Source organism: Rosa rugosa, chromosome 1 (assembly GCF_958449725.1).
Source record: "Rosa rugosa chromosome 1, drRosRugo1.1, whole genome shotgun sequence".
NCBI classification, from domain to species: domain Eukaryota; kingdom Viridiplantae; phylum Streptophyta; class Magnoliopsida; order Rosales; family Rosaceae; genus Rosa; species Rosa rugosa.
In genome coordinates, this window is record NC_084820.1 from 70,383,085 (window position 1) to 70,389,485 (window position 6,401).

A 6,401-nucleotide genomic window follows, 5' to 3' on the forward strand; every position below is an offset into this window, starting at 1 on the left:
TAGCCGCCTCTCTCTCAAAACACTCTCTTCCTTCTCAGCACTCCAGCGACACCGCCAGTGCCAGCACGCCTTTCTTTCCGCTCCAAACGCCAGCACAGGCATAGCAGCCAGGCACAACAAGCCAGCGCCAAGCTCATCAGCTTCGGCAAGCCCCATCATGGTCAACGTCGTGATCTGGACACAAGGCTTGGCTGTTGGCTCCTAGTTAGCGCATCTGGGCACCCAGAAATTCGATCTGGACACCCAAAACACCCCCTAGCTTAACTCGCGCGAGAAGTTTACCCTCCGACGGTACAATCACCTTCAAGCCGTCGTCGTCGACCTCGTCTGTGCTCAAATCGCCGGATCCTACTCCGTCGTCTTCGACCTCACCTGGGCTCATCGACCTTGGTTGGTTCAGACCCTCGAACACATCCTACTCCATCGTCGTCTACCATCTCGGATTCTTTGAAATCAAATTCGTTCAGACCCTGCAAGCAGATGGTCTTATCCTTCAATAGTAACTGAAGCTAATAGTCGATCTGAACGTTGGGACAGTGACGACACGACGGGGACAGTGACGACACAATGGTGAAGGTGACGGTGACGTCACGAAATCTGAAAGTTGGGACGACACGACCATGACAGCTCTGGAGTCTGGAGCTAATAACCGAAGCCTTGATGTAAAAAGTTGCAAGAGCTTTGCGAAGTCTCTCCCTTCTCTCAGTTTCTGAAGTGTAGAATAAGGTATGAAATTTTTACTTATTGTTGAGTGTTGTGTTGAAATATCTAACATATAATATGCATTGAGAATTATATAGAGAGATTTGGCCGTTGTTCACAGACTCCCAAATATTTAATTACCGTTACAACAAAAATAGATCCGTTTAGACTGTAATTGTTTATGTGTCTGGCATATAAACAAACCTAAACATCACTTTATTTTGATCTTGAAACTCAGTTCTGAACTAAATGCTGGTAAGGGTATGAATATCAGTTTCAACATATGCTTCCTTGATTGCATTACAAATTTACAATTCAGCAAGTGTTAAATTTCTTTTGTTTGTGTTATAACAGTGGAAGAGATGGGAGCAGTAATCAGTGGAAGAAATGGGAGCAGTAATCAGTGGAAGAAATGGGAGCAGTAACAGATTACCAGGAGGAGGAGATGTGTTTTGTGTGAGTTAAACAAAGGCCCGGCCCGACCCTATTCAAAAAGGGCTAGCCCGGCCTGGCCCTTTCAGCCCTTGCGGAATGGGCCCTAAGGGTAGATTACCAGGAGGAGGAGATGTGTTTTGTGTGAGTTAAACAAAGGCCCGGCCTGGCCCTATTCAAAAAGGGCTAGCCCGGCTCGGCCCTTGCGGAATGGGCCCTAAGGGCAGGTAAGGGCTTACGTATTGAAGCCCCGGCCTGACCCGGTCCTAAGTTTTGTTGACTTGGTCAAAGCCCAGCCCGGCCCTACCCTAAGCCCTAAAATTTAGGGTAGGGCTGGCCCTAGCCCGGCCCATGATGAGGCAACCCTATTCCCTCAATCTTTGTTCTTTACCGCAACCCTCTTTCTCTCTTTCTCTCCATTTTCGATCTAACCCAACAAATTGAGCATCGTAAAACTTGGCGGCTACTGGGTTGATCTAGATCCAGGGCTTATTCTTTTTTGGTATTTCAATTTCTCTTCGGTCTTTCCTCTTTCTCTTTGTTGAATCCAATTCAATTTGCACTATTTCTATGGCCTCTAAGAAGAAGCAAAGATTTCCGAAATGAGCTAACTACCAATTAAGACTTGCGAAGAAGCCAAGCCTTGGGCAGAGATGGTCATGAACGTGTGTTCAATCGCACCTCCTTTGCCTTCGTGGTGACTGCAATATGGCGACTCTGGTTCGACTCTGGCCCAGCCTACACCTCTTCCCGTACGATTCCCTATCCCTCTTCTCTTTTCTTTATTCTTCAGTTAGTCAATTCCTTGTTCTCAGATATGTTTTTGTACAGGATTCCATTTTCTTTTCAAATTAGGGATTTAGGTTTTCTTCTTTTTAATTCGATTACCTCAATTGCCTTGTTAGGGTTTTAATTGCCTTGTTACAACTGCGATTTGTATGTGGATGCTTGCTCTATATCCGTGGTCTTTGTTTGAGTGCAAAAAATTGGTAGGTTGTCTCTCTGTTCAGTACAAGACTGCATACTACCCTTTTTCTTTTCTGACTTCGTTTTTGGTTTTGTTGCGTCTTTGATTCTAGACAAAGTGTTTGATGTTTTTCTTTGGGATTTATTTTTTTACTTGGATATTGAGAAAGAACCATAATTTGTACACGATTGGAGTAGAGTAGAGAAATTTGGCTTTCTTAGTTTGAATACCGAGTGTGAGAGTTGAGCTTTGATCTTTCTGTTTTCCTCTACTTTTATCAAAAATCAAATAATCGATTCTTTTTTTTTTTCTTGTTTTCCTTTTTTCTTTTTTGTGCGTTCTGTTGTTCTTTTGATTAGAAGTCTTAGGGCATGAAAGTGAAAATATTAGCTAATGTCGTCTTATCAAGGTTAGTATTTTGTCAATGGCTGATGGTATTTTTGAAATGCATTTTTCTAAGTTAAAACCATTCTTTGTTGTTTGCTAGAAGGATGATATGCTATATCTGTTGCTAGAAGAATGACAGAAACACCAGTTGAGGTGGATGAATCTCCAGTCCATTTGCTTGGTTCTACAAAGTAAGATTGGTCAAAATGTACACAAACATGAGTTATTTACTTCTTTGTAGTTTTAGTTTGTAAATTAGCAAGTTATTTTCTTTCTGAATACCAGTGAGGCAGAGAATGGGATTAAGAAACCAGAATGCTGCAAAAAAATCTAGGTCCAGAATGCTATTTGGAAAGGAAAATGTCAAGGTGCACATCCATACTCGATCACATTATCTATCTATTCTCCTAGAGTGTGTTTCTTTCTCTTGTTTTAATTCAGTTGGTATTTTGCAAAATTACTTTCTTATTGTGTTCAGGAAAGTATTTCAATGGAGCAATCTCAGTCTTAAGAATCTCTCTGCTTGCTCCTATCTTTGCCTGCAAGATCAATCCTTCAATATGTGTGATCAGCAAATTCACTTTGCACAACTTTGAAGTGATCTGGGCGCCAGATTCACTTTAAGATGGTGAGTCTTTCTTTTTCTTCTTTTTGTTGCATCTATGTGAAAGAACATAGAGCAAAATTTTTTTGTGTTTCTCTATATGGGTTTTGATTCTAATGCATGGCTATAAAAGTGTGCTTTATTTATGAGAATATTTGTTCGGTTTGCTAGGTAGTTGTTTGATTATCAGAGGCAAGTACCTTAGATTTGAATACTTGATGGAAATATTACCATAATAATGTGGTTTGCAACTTTGCTGGAATGTATTATTGATGTCATGTATCCTTACAACACTTGATTATGATATAACAGAGCTAGATTGTATGATATACCACTTGGTTATGATACAATACTTATTATTGGATTTTTTTTTTTTTTGGGTACAATTTGGAATCTTTGGTCTGTCCAATTTGGAGTTGCTCATCAAAGAGAGGTGAATACCTCCTTTATCATGATCATTTCTACAGATCAATTGATCATTACACTTTTACTTTTTGAATAGCCTAAAGGCCTGCTATACGTTCTTAGTAATCATCCCAATTATAAGCACTGTTTCCATTTCTAAAGGCCTTGAAGCTTTCTTGATTAATGTTTCTTACCTGCAATACGTATTATACTTGACATATTTTTAATCCAATATTTCTCATTGGCCTACATCTAAATGGAACATTTGGAGTAATTACTTTCAAAACCATCAATATATATACATTGAATGGTTCTTGAGGTTCTTATCTGAGTTCACAAGGATTTTTTATGTGATCACCTTTTGTGCTGCTATACATAGTTGTTGAGCTTTTAATGCCCTTAAGGATCTGCTAGAAAGTGTACTTCTCATATGTTACATACTATATCTGATTTTGAGTACAGATTTCTTACATACTTTCTCATATGTTCCTACTATAAGGAGCATAGAATCCTTCCCTACTTCTAGGTTAGATTATTTTCTCCATTTTATACTTGTCAGCTTCTTCCTGAATGACTAGATCTGCATTGTTTTCTCCATAGAGGTGTCCCGTAGACATTCAGATGTATTATCATTTAATGTAGTTTGCTGTATATCTGTTCAATAAAACTTTGCAATGAGGCTTAGTGGCTTACAGGATAAGGATGGTTTTATGTTAACTACTTTCCACTCCATCAGCTCTATGTTTAAAACTAGTATCTAGTCATCACACTTCTGTATAGATGAAAGAAAGCATGTGCTAGGAGTAATAGATTAGTGTCTTTATAAAGACTTTTTGTTTTGAATGTTAAGCTATTGAAATAGATTAGCATCTTTTTGTGCAGTGGCTATTGAAGTTATTGAAAGAGATTGCAACAACAATAGAGTAATTGGTACGTGAAGTAGAACGAAGAAGATCCCTGCAAAGTTTATCTTGAAGTAGAGGAAGAAAACAAAGCTTAATTATCTTGTAAACTTTCGTAGAAGCTTCATTCCTTTTGTAACATTCATGAATGTATCATTCCTTTTTATATAAGTTGCATTCCTTTTTGTATAGTTTTTATCCCAAAAAAAAAAATTGGCATGCATTTGCATGCCAGATATTTTTTTTTATTCATAAATAATATTTTTGCGACGGCATTTTCGCAAAATGACTTTTGGCGACGGCAAAAAACTTCAGTAGCGGTTGGTGGCGTCGCCATTGGTATTTGAGACGGCATTTTTCAGTCTCAAAATTCTTGCGACGGCGCATTGTCGTGACAAATACCATTGGCGACGCCACCAACAGCGTCGGAAGCATTGCCGTCGCCAATTGTCTTTTGCGACGGCAAAAGAGCCTTTTGCTACGGGGACGCGCCGTGGCTATTGCAATTTTTTTTTGTAGTGGATGTTTATTCATATGATTTGTGTACTCTTGCTTTAATTTCTTCACTCTAGATGTATGGTTTAGGTTTTCCCCTCCTTAATTTATGTTTGGTGTGTTGGAATTGGAATATTAAATTGGGGAATTTATATTTCAATTTATATTATAGCATGAGTATGGTGGAATTTGCCCATTGCATATCCCTATTTCCATTTGGATTTCTTAGATTGTGTTTCTCAAATGACCCAATTTTGAGTATTATTACCCTTGATTGTCGGAATAGTATTCGGAATTGTTGGGTAGGGTAATTGTTATCACAAGTACTCTTTTCGACCTTATTATTTGTGGTGATGGTTGCTAGAGTATGTTACAATCGATTGTCGAAACCTAAAAGCATTTAGTTTTGAGCACTTATGGCCCTAACATGGCATAAGGTTTGAGACTAGGATAGGGTAGCCAAAACCTAAGTATTCTTTCTTCTTCTTGTTTTTGTTTAGGGGTTGACTACTATTTTATGACAATCAATTTAGCTTTCTTTTCGACCTCTTAATGCTAAATGGAATCCGACAAAATATTTGAAGAATCATTTGAATTAATCATCATCATTCCATATGATTGTAGATTTGTGTGGAGAACCTTGATTTCCATGGTGACCCTTGATGCAATGCATCCCATCCTTCTATCTATCTTATTTTTATGTCGTAGTTAGTTAGTTTGTTTATCATTTATGAAAATCCAAAAACATTGTGACTTTCCCACTACCATTCATTTGTAAATCCATATGGGCGTGAGCATTACAAGCACTTTTGTGTGTTTCACGGCCCTATCTAGGCCTTGATTGGTGCAAGGCCGTCTATGTGACTTTGTGTGATGCAAAGTCATGCTTGAATGAGGCTCGGTGCCTTGTATAGCATTTATTCTATTTTTATTTGTTTGTGCAAGTGATTTTCGGTGACTTAGAACCATATGATTCTTAGCTAGCTCGTAATCCCCGAGGTACGATAAACCGGAACGTAAATACTTCCCATCTTTGATGACCGTGTTGATTGTTACGCGATAGGCGAATGAAAAACGCTCAAATCAATGATACAAGTAGGATTTGCATAGATGACATTTTGATGAGCTTTTTTGTTTGGCACCAAAGAATTGAGCTTTTTCTTTTGTGATTATGGGAATTGGGTGTGTAAATAAGAATTTAATGGGATTTTTTTTTTTTTGGTGATAATTGAATTGAACATATCAAGGGACAATATAAAGGAATATAAGTATACACAACCTATGGCGAAAGCCAGGACATAAGTAGTTACCTACTAACTAGGCCGATTGCCTGCAACAATCGGAAAAGCAAACTTATAAACCAATTGGAAGAAGTGGCAAAATATATTCACTTCTTCTCAAACCTATTCTAAGGGTGGTCTCATTAAAACCTGGTTCGGATAAAACCCATTGGGACAAAACTCCAAACAGAGGAAATAGTACCGCCACATTATCTATAATCTAAAGG

At 38.4% G+C, this 6,401-nt stretch overlaps 1 long non-coding RNA gene across 1 annotated transcript; it reads left to right on the top strand.

Annotated features, from left to right (window-relative positions):
• Positions 1 to 2,782: 2,782 nt before the first annotated feature.
• LOC133725567 (uncharacterized) lies at positions 2,783 to 4,447 on the top strand. Its single transcript, XR_009854507.1, has 3 exons — positions 2,783 to 2,856; positions 3,035 to 3,116; positions 4,380 to 4,447. It is a non-coding gene; the product is annotated as an uncharacterized LOC133725567 (long non-coding RNA).
• Positions 4,448 to 6,401: the final 1,954 nt, after the last annotated feature.